This window comes from Etheostoma spectabile, chromosome 20 (genome assembly GCF_008692095.1).
Source record: "Etheostoma spectabile isolate EspeVRDwgs_2016 chromosome 20, UIUC_Espe_1.0, whole genome shotgun sequence".
Lineage (NCBI taxonomy): Eukaryota > Metazoa > Chordata > Actinopteri > Perciformes > Percidae > Etheostoma > Etheostoma spectabile.
Genome location: NC_045752.1, coordinates 13,008,607 through 13,026,209, shown reverse-complemented (window position 1 = coordinate 13,026,209; position 17,603 = coordinate 13,008,607). Strand labels below are relative to the sequence as shown.

Below are 17,603 nucleotides of genomic sequence, written 5' to 3'. Positions count from 1 at the left end.
CTATCTATCTATCTATCTATCTATCTATCTATCTATCTAGATCTGGATTGACAGCTGCTCCGTCCTGTCTGCCACTGTTAATCATTGAAGGATTTGGGCTGCCGGCAAGCAGCTCTGCCAAGCGACCTTGAGCCCTGCTGGGGCCGAAGGACTCCAACTAAAAGCCTGCTCCCTTGTTGCAGCAAGCAAGCAAGAGGCACTTTAGCCAAATGGTCCGATTGCCCCATAAGAGAGATTGATAGTTATCCAAAAGTGCCACATTGTTGGAGTGTATTCCCTTTGAAATTTGGCATTCTTGGACATTTCACATGGTGTGTTTGGTAATCATACTGTGTGAAAAATGTGGTCAGTTATGTAACTTCAGTGTACCATCCTTTACTGTGCAGTCCTTTGTTCATGAGCTAATTTGTACATCTTTTACCTAAAATTTTAAAGACTTTGGGGAAAAACGTATGCTCTTTTACGCACTGTGTCACCATTATTGTTGACTGATACAGCACATGCAATCGACAGCGATAATGATGCCGTCATTCTGTAAAATACATATTTGGAAGGGATGTGATGTCGGTGTACTGTAGTTTATCCACAGCGACACTGTAGATAAGAACACAGAAAAAGCTGAAGAATGGGGGTGAACATGCAGTAGCAAAGCGAGGAAACGTATTAGCTGTCATGCTAGAAAGGAATGGCACTGAGATAGTGGAAGAGTCCGCTTGGTGCCATCCAAAAAAAATAAGCCTCTTACTATCTTATGCTCTGTTGCTCTCCTCTGTCTCTCACCCATTCTCTCCATAACTCTCCATCTGTTTGGGTAAACGATTGGTAAAAGAGAAGTCCAGGATCCACACTCCAGTCCCGTATTTTTACTCTAACCATACTGTTGGAACCAGCAGCAGCAGCAAATGCCTGTTTTGCCTGCCTCTCCTCTCTCCTCTCCCTCTTTTGCTGCGCGCTACTCTGCTCTGCTGCAGTGGATGGTCCTCACGCTGCGCTCGCAACTCGTCTCAGTGGAGATCTGAGTCTCTCACTGTCGTTTTCCCACCCTTTTTTTTGTTCAAGCCCTCAATCTTTTTCCACCCCCCAACCCCCCCATACCTAATGTCAGAGGGTCTGGAAAAGTCATAGGATAGACGAGTGAGAAGGCAAAAGCTCAGGAAGTGTTTAAGCCAACATCTCCTGCACATATGACTGTGTTATGTTCTGCTGTCTCCCGGTGACAGAGAAGCTTGAGCCTCAGATACCACCTGCTTTCAGACTCTGTGCCAGGTAAGTTCTTTCTCTGGCTTGATGTTTTTATGTGTTTGATGTAGTGGGTGACAGAAGAGCGACTTTCACCCGTTTCTCCCTGAGGGGGGGTTGACATGTTCTAAGGAGGAGATGACATTTTGGCAGAAGTTGTGTGTAAATGTCCAATGTACAGTAGGGTATGATCAACATATGGCATGGTGTGTGTGTCTCTGTGAAAATCTGTGTTTCATAAAATAACACTTAGGCTCTCTCAGCTTCCATCATATTTGCCAAAGAGCTCTGCAATGAATTCTGATCTACTGCAGCAACTTGAAATCGTATTTTCCCTCTTTATTGAAATTGTGTCAGGATTAGCCTTGTTTAACCTTTTTCACTGTACATGATTGGCATGTTTACCACACTGTCATCCATAATCCGATCTATATTAGGTGTTGGGGAGAAGTGGTTGCTTCTATTAACGTGTACATTGGGGGGGGGGGGGGGGGGGTATAAAAAAAAAGTGCAGCATTATTACTATTTTTATTTCTTGAGGGAAACCCCGTATACATACTGTCGTTGGAGTACAGGGCAGCACAGATGATAACGAGGAGATTCTATGACAGCATTGCTGAGGGAGCATACTATACTACACTGTGTTTGCGTATGTGTGTCAGCATGTATGTGCAGGTGTGTGGGCAGCTGTATGCGTCTAAACTCATGTAGGGTTGAGCTCTGAGTGGGCAGAGTGTACATTTTGTGAATGAAGTGCTTTTTATTTCAAGGAGAAAGTGCATGTGTACACGCATGTTTCCACTGTCGTGTGTGTGTGTGTGCGCGTGTGTGTGTGTGTGTTTGTTTGTGTGTTTGTTCCCCTTCCAACACTATCAACCATCTATGTCTTCCTCGTCTGTGGTTGTGACATCAGCATCACACACTCACTTTTGTGAAACACTCGTCAACATCAGGTATTGGGTGGCGTTCGACTGTGGGTGGTGACTTGGTGACGATTTACAACCTTGGTTCCCGGGTTCTCCCCCCCGGTGTAAATAAACCGATATGGTGAAGCACAGAGCCACTGCAGCCAGTTAGAGGTGATGCTTTGGATGTCCATGTCCACTGCTGCACTGCAGACATACTCACTTCCACCAAAGCTGCTAACAGACTTTGTGTTGCTCAGCCACAGACAGCGTAGGCTTGGTTAGAGAGGCTCTTCATCTATCAGCCTATGGTATTTGAACAGATGCTTGTAATCCAAAGCAACTTCCAGCAGTCTGTGTTTTTGCAGGTGCAAGTAGACCCATCTGATGGGAATTATAGCCGGTGCTTAAACAATTGTGTCACAAATGCCACTAATCTGAAGAATCACAGGTCTAAAATGAGGGATGTCCATTTTTCAGCAACATACATCTTTTGGACATAACAATAATTTACCCCCATTGGTTCCTGTGGCTCATCCATCCTTCCTAATTTGTGCACAATATTAGAATTACAGGGCCTAATTTCAATGGGGCCTCCCCCTACATGCATCTAGCATACAACTCTAAGTTCTATGTACTGTATATGTATAGGGCAGCCAAAGGGAAGCCCTGGTCCAAGTCATTGAAAAATATTATCAGTCTCGCAGAAATGTCCAACTCAAAGGGTACTATATCATATAGCTCTGCGTCTTCCCACTTAATGCAAGTGCTTGTTTCGCCGTTTATAGGCATAGGAAGAACATGGCTTTTTCATTAGTGAAAAATAGTGAAGGGGCTAGAGGCACAGGACCACCCTAAGTGTCACAGCTCTGGGTAAGTGGTAAATTTTAACCCATGTTCTACACTCATAAGGAATAAATCCCTATTAATTAGAATTCAACTGCTAACACTTTCATTTCCTTTGCACACATGACTGAGTACTTTGCACTTATAATTGTAATTGCATCTTTGCAGTAGTATCAGAATTAGATCCCGCATTAGCCACATTTTGCAGGTTGGTGTATGTTAATTTGAAGCCCAGCACATACTGTATGCACTCAAACATTAAAATGACCAGTTAGCCCCTATCCTCTATTAACCTGTGGTACTTGAGCAACAACCTTGAGCGGTGTAAATATACAGTATATATTAACCTGGCCGGTGATGCCAGTGTATAGATTGTCTTGTCAGACACCTGCTGTGTTGGGTTTGTCCTTCTCTAAGCAGCTTGACAGGGAATAAGGATGAAGCAGCAGTGAGACAGATACAGCTGTTGTTCCGTTGAAAATGATGCTGTCACATTTACCTTCTAGCAAGATGAATGACTCTTGAGTGGCGGCTGAATTTGATTGCACAAAAGGCTTGCTTGCATAATCTGTTTTCCTCAAGTTGATTAACATGGCCCGTGTGTGTCATGTTTAGTTTGAGGCCTTGGTACAAGCTGAACTGTGATCGTATGCAACATGTTTGTTCCATTTCTGTCAAATGCACACTGCCAATGTGCTTTTGAAATAATCAGCCAATTCCCAGAAGAAGCAAATTACTGAGAAATTAAGAAATTGATATTAATGCACACACACAGGCATCAGCGCTTTAAATAATGCACAGATGAAGAAGAACCATTCTGAGCGTTTTTGGCGGCTCACAATGGATGTCTGAGACAATGGACTCGCAGCTTTGGACAGTAACATTCATGGACGCTCAAACACTAAAGATCCCAAACAATGAAAACAGCCATCAGCCATAAACAAATCAGACAAAACAAGCCTATCATCCCTCTGCATCTTGAAATGTGCAGTAGCAGTACACTACAGTAGCTGTGACACCATATATGGAATATTTCCATCAGCATATTGCAAATACTAGTTAACATGATTTCACATGAATTACAAGTATAATAGAAAAATCCATAATACCTATGACAATAACTTAATTTGTGCAAGAGGCCCGGAGTTACACATTTTAAAATGAGTAAAGGACGGCCAGGGTTCTTAAAAAGGTTATTGGGCTGTGAATGTTTACAGATAGTTAAGTGATTTTTGAAGCGGATGGCGTTGATTCAGTTCTGTTCACATCGTTGCGGTGACAAATCACGTTTGTAGATTGATTTCATGGTTTGCAGGCCACTCGTTTTACTTTGCACAGCTTAAGGAAGCATATTGTCACAGTCCAACAGGGACCAGCTACTGGAACAACAGTGACGTGTCTGAAAAAATGGTTGCATACATAAAGAGATACACATCTGTCGGGATGCAGCCTCAAGAACCTACCAGCATAGGAATGTGTTTGAATGAATTGGAAAATGAGTTTTTAAAATGCCTTGCAGCTTTTGTGCACATTTAAATTGTCATGGATCATCGTTTTCAGCAGCTGACATGGATGGAAGCTGTGGTAGGGTAGGGTATTTGTTTTGGATAGTTGACTGGGATAATGTTTCACAGCTCTGGATGAATGCAAAACTGTTGTGGGACAAAAGATGGTGGCCTGGCTTGTCACCAGTCAGTAAGGTGTTTCAAAGTGGGATGAGATGGCCCACTCGCTGGAGATGATTAGCCTGGTGTCAGACGTGTTTGTGTGTGTGTGTGTGTGTGTGTGTGTGTGTGTGTGTGTGTGTGTGTTTGCATGTGAATGTGTTAATGTGAAGCATGAACAAATAGTCACACATCAGTCTGCTGGGATAATGGTTTTGACTCCAATCAGTGTCCAACTGACTCCATCAACCCCTCTCGTTTAGGAAAAACACACAGACAGAAAGACAGGACACACACACACACACACACACACACACACACACACACACACACACACACAAACATGTGGGATGCCTCAGTCGCCTCTTCAGAGCAGGCTTTTCTCCTGGTAGGGGATCTTGAACTTTACCCAAAATAAATACAAGAGAAGAAAGCTCCCCTTTCTTTTACCTCACCATCCCTCTCCCACTCTCTCATAAACACACTCTCTCTTGCCATGTTCTCCCTCTCTCTCTGTGCTTCATCACTTTTTTTTCTTTTCTCTCTCTCACTGTCTGCCAATAGGGTGCGCTGCAGCCTGAGCCAGGACAAGAGCTCAGCCACAGGTAAAGCATTAAAGCCAAATGACTCAGGCACTGAAACAGAATAACCTCTTCGGTACTTCAAGGCACTGCTCTTCCCTGCTTCTTAAAAGTTACTCCTGAATAAGCTGCTCCAGCAGCGTTGCGTTTTCTCTTTACCTCTACCAGTAGTTTACTGACACGCCTTCACGCCTCTGAGACACCAAGTCACAGGATGATAAACTGTTGTGTGCTCTGGCACAGCGCCTTCGCTACCTTGTGCTGTTGTGTGTGTGTGTGTGCCTGCAGTATAGGGTTGTATGTGGAGATTTTTGTATTTCAAAGGTATGCTGCGTTCTGCTAAACCCTGCTGCATCCCACTACGTCCACCTATGCTCTGCTATGCCACGCTACACCCTGTAACGCCCTGCAGTGCCCTGCTATAACATGAAGTACTACGACTACCATTTGTAGTCACTGTTCCATTATCTTTATTGTGACTGTTATCGCCACTGTGCATCACACCCCCAACCGGCACCGTCAGACACTGCCTACCAAGTTTTTCCTCGCCACTGTCACACTAAATGCTTGCTCTTGGGGGTATCACTAGAATTATTGGAGCTTTGTAAATTAAACTGTGGTCTAGACCTACTCTTTCTGTAAAGTGTCTCGAGATAACTTTTGTTATCATTTGATACTATAAATAACATTGAAGTTGTTATATAATATACAGGATGTTTACAGGCAAAAACACAAAATCACAAAATCCTGCTCCGTATCACGTTTATCTAGGAATTCCCAGACAGAGTAGAGACACAATTTCTCAATAAATAGGGGATCTTACAACACACAACAAAATGAGCGGGGCAACTGATACTGTTTGCTAATTCCAATTCTAATAAATGTATTGTTGATCACTTTTACAAGAGAGCTAAAATAGAAAGCAACAAAGGGTGATATTGCTTTTTCTTTTTAAATGAAATCCTTCTGATTGTACGCTGGTCAGCTTTAGGCTCAAAACCAACTTGTCAGGTGTAGGGAAAGATTGTGTTTTGGATTAAAGCAACTGCTTGGTTAAGTTTAGAAAAACATTTTGGTTTGCATTAAAATATATATATTCCATTAAAGTTAGGAGACCGTTGTTGTCATGGTTACAAGGAAGCTACATTCTTTAGAGTATTATGTATGTAATATCCAAAAGCATGTTGAATTTAGTAAAAATGTGTACAGAGCTTTTTAATTGATACCACAACCACACAAAGCAAATTCATTTGCTCAGGTTTAAAATTCTATTTGTTTGACACCACATTGCAGGGCCTTGCTCCCTTAGTTGCCATGGAGACACCATTAAGCAGTGGTGCTGCACCGCTTTTTGTATTTATTTTTTTGCATAACCCCACGCCAAACTGCGCCGCTTGTCGGGAACTCTCCTGTGCCAACTCCAAGTGTGGGTGGATAGATGGGTACATGTGCATGTTTTTGTGACCGAGAGAGAGTGGGAGAAAAAAAAGAAAAAGATCTAAACAAGGTGGGTGGGATTGAAAGAATGAATGAAAACAGGGGGGGGGGGAGATGACAAGGAGAGGAATGAATGATGGAGACAACGTCAAACATGCACACCGATGCACACTGATCACACACTCGTATACAGAACACACACATCCTCCAGCAGAGATGACTAGATTATGTATGTGTGAGTGAGCAGGGTGAGAGTGTGTGGGTGGAGGGATGCCGCAACAGTGCAGCTTATTTGGCCTTCTGATTGATCCCTGCAAACGTCTCTCTGGGGCTTCTCACTGCATTACCTCAAGCCAAGTCACACAGCATGATGCCAAGTGCAAATGTATTAATATTATCAGAGTTTGATAATGATGATGTTTTTAGACCCCCTGTAATGTGTAAAAGTTTTTTTTTGCCACCGACAGGTTTAGATTAGTATGAGTGTTCGGCAATATTATGGAAAGGATCCCTACAGAGATAGACCTTTATGAAACCTATTTGAGACCTTTCTGTTTAACCAGAAACAGCTCTGAGGTCTCTAGCACTAAACCCACCAGACTCGATTTAAAAAAGCAATACTTTAAGCTTGTACAGAGCCAAACGTATTTTCACATGTTAATCGGTAAACTGTGTTTATTTGTGATGGTTGGAAAAGTGGAAAGGATAAAAAAGAAAAAAAGGATCTTTTTCTTTAATAGAAAGGACGACCTCATAGAAATCGTTTCCATAATGTTGTCAGACACTTAGAATATTAATCTGAGCCTGCCTGTCAGTGGCAAAACAAACACTTTTACCGACTGCAGCGATCTTCCTTAATACTTGACCAATGTCAAAGATTGTTGTTCCCATCAGTCACTTAGATACAAAAGCATAGGAAAATAGGGTTCCAGGTTGAAAGAAATGGTAGTTACCCTTTAAACCTACCCTTGGTATTTGGTCAATTTTGTCACCAAAAAAAAATCGATTTACTAATTAATAGTTGGATTTCTTGCATAATTTAGCATGCATAAACATGATTGTAGTTAGAAATAAGGTACGAGGATATGAAAGCTTTAACATTAGCTAAAGTTGTAAATATTTACGAACACAGTGAAATGCTCTGTGAGTCTCATTGGTTGCATTGTTGTTCTTGGTCAGCAGGTGTCACAATTAGACACCGGTTCAAGTTTAATTGTAATGAAATTACTGTAAATGCGTTAAAAATGGCGTATTGGATCTTTAGGTTTTCGTGTTTTGCATCAAGGGGGTGCACTTTGGTTAGATGTTGAGAAAGAAGTGTTGGCAAATAGCTCTAAATAGACTGAGTAGCATTTCAAGTAAATGATGATGATTATGATGATGATTAAGATTTGCATTTCAAAAGCTCAAAAGTTTAGTTAGTTAGTTAGTTATAACTGACTAAATCATGTCTCCACCTACCTCTATATTCACGACATGAATATAGACTCATCTGGTTAACTTAGTAATGAACATTTTAAAAGGAAATACAGGAGCGTTATTTAATTAGATGTTGTATAGTTGTGTCACTCATCAACAGCATGCTAATAGAAAGTTTTTGTTAGACCAGGAGATCTTTGAAATAATTAAACTGTCGTCATCTGTTTAGCTCGCCTCTGGTCCGCCTATATCAGATACACCGATGTGATTGGTGCAGCTCGGCTACGAGCAGTATTACTCCATGCCAGAGTAACTTGCTGAGCAAATTCAAATTGTGCTCTTGCAAGATCTCTGGATTTCCAGGGTAGCAGTCTTCAACATATCTTGGACACCTGACTTATTATTCATGTTGTTCCTGCTTTGCAAGGTATGCATTGCTTACTCAGAGGGTTATGGCGAAAAAGAGATGCTGAGATTTGTGACAGATTGTCATGACCTCCAATGTGTTATGGACACAGTGGCCCTCATTTATCAACCTAACGTAGAACCCAGCACAGATATGAGGGCAGAAATCATCTTACGACAGGCTTCACGTGGGATTCCTGAAGCGTTCGTATCACACCAAATGTAAGAAGGGTTGTACATTGATAAATGCAGTGGCTGGAAACAATTGTAATTTAAATATCACGCCCCGATATATTCTCAGTTTTGAGGCCTCGCCGCTACAGTTTACGACATGGCGAGACGTAATCCGGCTAAGAAGCAGCACCTTTCAGAGGGGAAGATTGAAACCCTGATAACTCAAGTTCATTTGCAGTAACGTGTGTACTATTTGGCAGCCTGAAAACTGGAATTGAATGCTGTAGGCATGATGCAGAATGGAAAGAGATCACTGATGCGGTAAACAGTGTTGCTGTAGTAAATTGGACTTCAGCTGAAGTTGATTTGATTTGTACATCCTTGACATATACTGTATATAGTCTTAATAGTAATGACCAGGCGTATATTGCAATATCTTAGGTGTATTAAAATAAACACACAGTGTTTTTTACTTTACACGTGTTTTTTTTGCTAGTCAGAGCCAGGCGACCGTAAGCTGTGATGAAGAGTGCGTGTCCTCCGCCACCACGTGCTGGACCAACACCCCGACCCAGTCTCTTGACCGCAGAGGGGCTGGAAAAACAAGCTGAAATATGTTGGTCAATGGCAGAATGAAATCGTTGTCAATCACTTGTGGCCATTAACGACACTTTAAAAGACAAACAAAAACCTGAAGAATAATGATGTAAAAAATAAAAATGTCACATTGTCATGTTTCCTGTACTGAATACCAGAGACAATATTCTGTCTCCTTCGTATAGCCCCCAGTTGGGGCTGTAATGGACACTGCTCTCTGGGCATCGGAATCATCTGGCTCCATCACTGCATTTATGGATCCTTTTTCCTGTGCGATGTTGTGCAGAACCCCACAGGCTAAAACAATGTTGCACACTTTTTCTGGCGTGTATAGTAGGGCCCCCACGCTAATGCAAGACAAAGCCATCTGCCCTTAGTCGAGCCAATTCCACAGTGGCCCGTGTTTGTATGTGTGCACTGTTGTACCGGCGCATAGAGGTCTTCTAAAAGAGCCAGATCTGGCATTGCCGATCACCGCAAGTCCACACTGACTCAAAAAGTTGCACACACAAGTTCAGACCAGACGTAAGATTTTATCGCAGCCTACTCTCACGTTCAAATTGATAAATCCCTTGCTTTGGGTAGGAATCACGTACGCCTGTTTTAGGTCGTACGCTCGTTTCATAAAAGAGGGCCAGTGTGCCCCTTCAGGGGGGGTGGTGAGATTGCGTAGCAATTAATAGTAGACAAATTACACAGTTCCCATGAGAAGCAGAAGACTGTGTTTGTGCCTATACAACCCAAAATGATAAACCAAAATTAAGTAGCTGGTTCATAATCAGCATCTCTTATCACAGTTATAACTGACTTTAATTGCTAAGTAATCAAAGAGACAGATGTCAAGTCTTTATTTCTTCTTTGGTTCATGTATACATGGGTATTCAGGTAATGATTTTTATGCCACAAATGTCAAAAATGACTTGAACTTTGGACCAGCCATTATCCTAAATACTGTTGAACACATACTGTATGATTACAGTAAACTTCTGGACACAGACAGTACCATGGCCAAGAGGCTGACAAGAGGACCTTATCTATTTCTTCTTTTCGCTTTGTGCTAACTGTCTGTCTCTCTCTTATCCACCAACGGCCCCAATGGAATGCACACATTCTCTCCATCGGAGTGCTGAATCAGTCCTTTTTCCCTTGTTTAATCTGTTTTCTTTTCCTGCAGTTTAAGCACAAACAAAGTTTGATATTGCCTTGTATCTAGTGTGAATTTACTGCTGTAAATTCTCTCTGAACACCTCCTTCTCACTCTGCCTGATTGAAGTCCATGTACTGAAAGTGTGCCATTTTGACATCCCCGAATCACACAAACAAACCATCCAGATCCCCTCTATGGTATTAATGTATTCTCTCACAAGTCTTGCTGGTGTTTCTGAGTCTTTATCTATGCCTTCACAAACCCTACTTAAAAAACACAGCCAGTGCATTAGAGACAATCGGAGGACTGTTTGAAGCGCCCTGTTTTGGACTACCCTATTACTTGCTAATGAGAACAATGGGTGCTGCGGTCACAACACTCAGCTGAGTTGGGATGTGATGCACTAGCCTTTTCCAAAAATAGCGATTGTGTTGACATGATCTGCCCTACACTGTGGTGTTGTTCAAGGCCAGTATTCATTGCCAACATTTTGCTGGAGCCAAAGATTTTTGTGTTTGCATGAGCTCAATGGCATTTACCGACAAGTCTTTTGTAGCTCTGAAAGTAAAAACATAAAGCTTGTTGCTTATGCACACTAGTATGTATTGATAGGGACACATGCATTACAAGTGTGTCAGATAAGTACAAAAACAAATAACGGAATGCCATCACTGCTGATAACAAGAAAGACTGAGAGATTGTTCATTATTTTACCTGGTCTGGTGAAGGGTTTATATCATTTGATATAGCCTCTAGTTTCAATAGAAAAACTGGTCCAGGATGGGTAAGCTTGGTGTTGAGTGTGGAAGTAGCTCTAAATTTGCTTATTTATATGTTGTGTCTTCTTAGCTGACTTGCTAATGTAAGGCACTGGCAAGCCTACATTCAGCTATCACTGGCTTTACTGTAAGTTTGCAACTTCTGGAAAATCACCAGGCCTAAGGTGTCTGTGGATGGTGAATAAATACTTCCAAACGGTAGGCTGGCTGCTTATTAACCCACAACACCTTTAATTTTTCTACACCTTAGCTAAATCCAGAAAATGAGACCTGTGGTTGTAGAGGATTCGGAGTTGTTGAAACGCACCTCTGATGAAGCTGCATTCAATGTTTTCAATGAGTAACATGTAATGAATAGTTGATTCCAGTGTTTAAAGGACTTGCCCAACACTAACGCAATAATGGATACCTTTGCCTCAAATGTCTGCACAGAGCTTTTCAAACTGTAGGTCTCAAAAACCTGGCTGCACTGTTTCTTTTCCCGCAAGTCACTGGCAGTCACTTTGTAATGCACAGTCACTGTGCAGGCTGGATAGACTGCTGTTTGTGCTCTGTTGCTTGCCACACACACACCAAATTGCAATTTGTTTACAGTTGGTAAATCATAGCTGATGCTTTTGCCACATTAAAAACAAACTTAATCTCTCTTTTATGGAGCTTTTTATTCAGGACTTTTACAATTATTTGGTGAAATGTTATGGTGTCTGGAACAGATTAGGGGTGCAGGCTAAGGGGGCATAATGTTTCAGTGGATTGCAGGTAGAGGCAGGTGCAGCAAAAAGCACAGCAGGTGCAGGCAGCTTTGTTAGAAAAATCAATTTAAAATAGACAGAGTTTATGTCACTGGGCTTCTCTAGTGTGTACCTTCTGAGGAGATACTTTGTTGAAGCTGACCCTCATTACGTCCAGAAGACTCAACTATAACTTATGATTTCCTAGACTGACCCCCTCCAATCTTTGTAGACCTCAAAGACCTTCAGAGCAAGTTTTTGAGATCAGATAATAGACAAAAAGAGTGTTGTTGTGTTGTGTCTATAAAGTCACCAAATTTCCTGCCAGAAGCTACTGTAGCATAGAAAACATGAGTCACTTCTCTGCCATCCATTTAAATTGCTCACGCGTCAGTCATCACAAGAATGCAATTACACCCACTCCCCCACAGCTCCTTTTAATAGCCACAATGTGACATGGCCATGACACACTGCCAAATGTTAATCAAATGACTGTGGCATGAGTGTGGTCCCAAACCTTCACAGCCACAGACATGAAAAACATGAAACACAAAACATGGCTGCCTCAACAAGTGTACACTCAGCTTCACATTTAAACCTTCTCCATGTGTGTTGAAATGTGACACCTTTGTAATGATGTTGTGGTGATCTAACACCTTCATCTCAAGATCCATGTGTTGTCGGGCAATGTGTGTGTTGGGGCATCACACAACCACCCCCTCCTCTCTTCCTAACAGCTGATCTGTAACAGGTCCAGCCAGAGACCTGCTGACTTGTAAGAGGCAGGGTCATTAGGCCAGGTGGTGCTGCTGTGATACCCACTGAGCAGCACATGTCTGGCATTAACACCTACAGACAGGACTATAGATTTGTGTACTCTGATCATTAATCATTGTTCCAGTAACATAAAATCTGGACTGTTCGCAGCATCCCTACAGTCAGATATGGAAATGGCTGGTTTGAGTTAAAGGGTTATAGAGGCATGCTTGTGACTGATTGTTGGTTTGAATTGCAGTATTCGTTGCTGTGTCATTGAGCAAAATACTGCAGATGAGTCCTGCACTGCACAGCTCTTATTGTAGGTGGGGAAAAACACTCAACAAGCCCTAATTTATGGCTCTCATGTATTGCAATTACATGCAAGTCCCAGAGCTAAGCATCCATTTTTCTGAATATATGCCCAGTGATCTTTGAAAAACCCAGAGGGTCTTTAAATGACACTCAGGTTCTAAAGTTGGCAGGTAAACAGTGATGACTAGACAATGAACAGTCATGAACTCAGAAAGCTAGATCTGCATCCATTGGGGAGAGAATGAGTGTAATTGAAGAGTTGTGAGACAAAGACAACTCTCGATTTGCCTGCCAAATGCAAGAGTAAACCAGCTCTGTGAACAACAATGGTGATTGCTGTGTCAGCTTTCTGAACTGTCTGTGAGTGATTTCTGGGAACAGATGCACTGTACAGATGGGCATTGGTCTTTTTTTCATTAGCAGGCATATGAAGCAAGCTCTAAATATGTCCAGCGGGCTTTTAGAAAACTTTCATTCATGATATCATTCAGGCCGGCAACTAGGGCATTTAGGACCTTTTACATCTAATCTATAATACTTAAGCATTGTTTTGGATCCTATTGAACAATTTCTGATGATAATGTTCACCGCTATAGACTGGAGAATTGCCATGAAGACTTTGAGAGTTCAAGTGTCTACATGGGTAGTGTACTCTCACTGGGCATCAGTCTTGGTTTTCTTAATGAATAGAAGCCAGACAAGATTGAATTTCATTACGCTGTGCCATTCTACATAATTTGGGCTTCTGTGAGGTTGTGATCCCAACACCAGGATGTCCTATTACAATGCCAAACTGTTCTTTTGGTCTAAGTAGCTGGCTGTTACCAGACAGTATTAAAGAAAGTGCATTATTTCAGGGCCTTCTTGGCCATCATATATTACATTTTTTATACTTGTGCCTGTCCTGCAGTGTCTTGTGCATAAACATAAGTGATCAGGGAATAATTTAAGCAAACCAAAGTGCAAACAGACACCATCATCTCCGCCTCAACAAAGGCGCTTTCATTATTCACGTGTGAGTTGTCCTGTCCAACACATGCCAAGATATGATGTGTTTACACACACACACACACACACACACACACACACACACAACATACACATACAGACAGTTTCATCATTCCTGCTATTGCTGTTGTGGTTCCTGCCAGGCTGATTTGGTCCAGGGCCTCTAAGCCATTACTCCATTGATTAGAATCATATTTTGTTGCAGGGGCGACAGATGCTGATTGACAAGCAAACTCCCAGGCATGTTCCACATATGGAAGTTGATGTGCTTGCCATTAATTAAATCACCCTGGGCCAGAGACCGCCAGTGGATGATGGCTTTTATTTAAGCAGCATAAATCACCACCATTGTGGGAAAAATTCAAATGCTGCCTAAGCAAAGTGTACTTGTCCCCTGAGTGTTCTTTGATTGGATGGAGGTATTTCATAAAGCTCTGTCACAGTGATTTAGACTTCATGTCTCTGTGCTGCAGTCACAGAACAATCTTCACATGTTTGTATTTTATAACTCAGACCAGCTCTTTGGTTTAATCCTTTGCAGAGTCACACATCAATGTATGGATTCATACATCACTATTATTGTCATGTAATTAAACTCCATTACAAATCAAAGCTAGTTATTTACTATTGCCCTAGCCAGTAAATATTCCATCCCATGGTCGCTTTGTAAATTAGATGATAGACTCATGTATCTTTGCATGTTTTTGGCCTTACCCAGCCAAGTTGTGATTCAACTTTTATCCTTGGGAATTCAAGGCTGATCCTGACTCAGACAGACCGCTCCCATAAGTTCCAGCTGTTTATTCTCGCCAGGCCATCAATCTCTCTCTGCTGTCTCCAAAGGGACAACTGACTAATGGAGATGAGACTCAACATTTTTTATCTCTTTGTCCCAGTGAAATTGATGTCTGAGCCACTAAACATGAACCCAAAAGCGAAAACCATCTGTGAAACTCGAATGCAAATCCATTTATTACCTGTAATAGGGTCCTAAATCATTTTAGAGAAACTAAGTATGTGAGTCTACTGTATACCGGTGCTCTGTTTTTCCTCTCTGGCTCTCTCTTGTTTCCAGTACGAAGAGGAAAATATTTCTGACATTTTTGTCCGTTTCTATCCCCTCATGTGCTCATTTTTTATCCTCTCATCATTTACACCATCACTCAGATGTAGCCCTCCTCAGTAACCATCACTCAAAACATGGCCTCATTTTCTCTTTTATACGATCGTCATTTAAAAACAAAGTAACACTATAAATGGCAGACATGTTTTTTTCTAGTTACTATTGGCTTAGATGTGGGGCCAGTGGTTATTTCCATTATTGATCAGTCAGTTGTTTTTTCTTCAATTAGTGTAAAACGTTTTAGCTGACATTTTTTCCATAAACATACATTGCCTGCTACAAATGCCTGAGAGGACCATTCTGTATTTTTGAATGGTCTTTCATGCTATTAAATTTTAGATGGTCCTTTTTACAAATATATGTTATTTTGTGTGGCGAGTTTGCAAAAAAGTAATGTTTTTTTACATGGAGAACAAAATGTTTCACAAATGTTCAACAAGACCGACAATTAAAAGGGCAAAAAGAAACAAAGATCACTCTGAGCAACAATTAAAAAAGAACAGAAGAAAATCAAAATTTTTTAGAAAAAGAAACTGGAAGCTTAGCATGAAAATGTGTGCAGATTTACATCCGGTTCCTGTTTCAGTGTCAAGTACACAATACACCCTATAGTGTGTGTATATATGTATATATGTATATGTATATACAGTACAGGCCAAAAGTTTGGAACCACCTTCTCATTCAATGCGTTTTTTTTATTTTCACGACTATTTACATTTACATTGTGTATCATTGAAGGCATTAAAACTATGAATGAACACGCCTGGAATTATGTACTTAACAAAAAAAGTGTGAAATACAGTAAATGAAAACATGTCTTATATTATAGTTTCTTCAAAGTAGCCACCCTTTGATTTTTTGATAGCGCTGCAAATCCTTGGATTTCTCTCAATGAGCTTCATGAGGTAGTCACCTGAAATGAGGTTCACTTCACAGGTGTGCCTTGTCGGGGTTAAGTAGTGGAATTTCTTGCCTTATTAATGGAGTTGGGACCATCAGTTGTGTTGTGCAGGAGTCAGGTTGATACACATTATTGGACAACGGTTAGAATTCATATTATGGCAAGAACCAATCAGCTAGTAAAGCGAAACAAGTGGCCATCATTACTTTAAGAAATGAAGGTTAGTTAAATTTGTGAAAACTTTGGAATGTGTCTCCAAGTGCAGTCCTATAAACCATCAAGTGCTACAATGAAACTGGCTCACATGAGGACCGCCCCTGGAACACCAATAGTCTCCTCTGCTGCTGAGGATAAGTTCATCTGAGTCACCAGCCTCAGAAATCGCAAGTTAACAGCAGCTCAGATTAGAGACCAGATGAATACCACACAGAGTTCTAGCAGCAGACACATCTCTAGAACAACTGTTAAGAGGAGACTGTGCGAATATATATATATATATATTCATGCTGAAGAGGTGCCAGTTCACCTCCTGGACACTGCCAAGGTGCTCTTGAGCAAGGCACCAAACCCCCAACTGCTCGGGGTTGCCTGTCCATGGACAGCTGCAGCCAACTCACTCTGACATCTTTCCATTAGTGCATGTATAGGTACTGCGCATGTGTGTATGTCATTTAGGCCTGTGTGCAATGTGTACAATAACAACAGAGTGAAAAACATTGTAATTTTCCTTGTGGGATTAATAAAGTATAAATTAGTATTATTATATAACAAGCAGGTAATAACAGGTGTGTTGCTTTAGCAAAACTAGTCTTAAAACTTCACGATGGAGAAAGAATGTTAGTCTAGGGTTAGCACTATTAGAATATCAGCTGAACATACTGACATGATCACTGTTTAAATCTATTCAATCTATTCACTGAGTAATTAGCAGAGGGCCTAATAAATACAGGTTTCCAAAAATATTTAGATCATATCAGCCCCATCTTTGTCCATCACCTTCCGCTTTCTTTGAATTGCCATTTTAAGCTCCTCTTAATGAGGACTATGATTAACTGATCCTCAGATAAAGGATAAATCCAGAAAGGTTTTCTGTGCACAACTAAAAAAACTTGTATACAAAACATACACACGCTCCACCAAAACAAGTTCCTTCCCAAGGCTGTTTTGCAGAGGCACCGTTGCTTTGTCCGACACATTTTGGCGGCCCATGACGATTGTGATTGTTTTTTTTAAAAATGCCAGTTAATCACAGCACGTTTTTCTCCCATCCTGGAACGCTGTGTGGACTTGCCAGACCTTCCTCCACAGCGCTGCGGAGGAGGGTCTGACAATGCAAGACTAATCGCACCTCAACAGCAAAGCCACCAAAAGCAAAGCAAGGAAATTTGCACACAACCCTAGTCATCCCCTCTACCCCTTCTTTACACTGCTTCCATCAGGATACACATACAGGTCCTTGGTCTTGAGATGGCTCTGCTACAGAGTTTTGTGCCTTCTGCCATATCATTCTTAAATAAAGCTACACAGCGTTGATTGTAATGTGTGTGTGTGTGTGTGTGTGTGTGTGTGTGTGTGT

General features: G+C 41.4%; 1 protein-coding gene and 1 long non-coding RNA gene across 2 annotated transcripts in view; both read left to right on the top strand.

The window, feature by feature from the left end:
- dlgap2a (discs, large (Drosophila) homolog-associated protein 2a) overlaps positions 1–17,603 on the top strand; it is a gene marked incomplete in the record, with an annotated part of 152,544 nt that overhangs the window by 44,095 nt on the left and 90,846 nt on the right.
- Positions 6,484–17,603, top strand: part of LOC116670680 (uncharacterized) — a 16,818-nt gene continuing 5,698 nt past the window's right edge. Inside the window, exon 1 of the long non-coding RNA XR_004327091.1 lies at positions 6,484–6,493. This is a non-coding gene — a long non-coding RNA (uncharacterized LOC116670680). The remainder of the gene's footprint in view (positions 6,494–17,603) is intronic.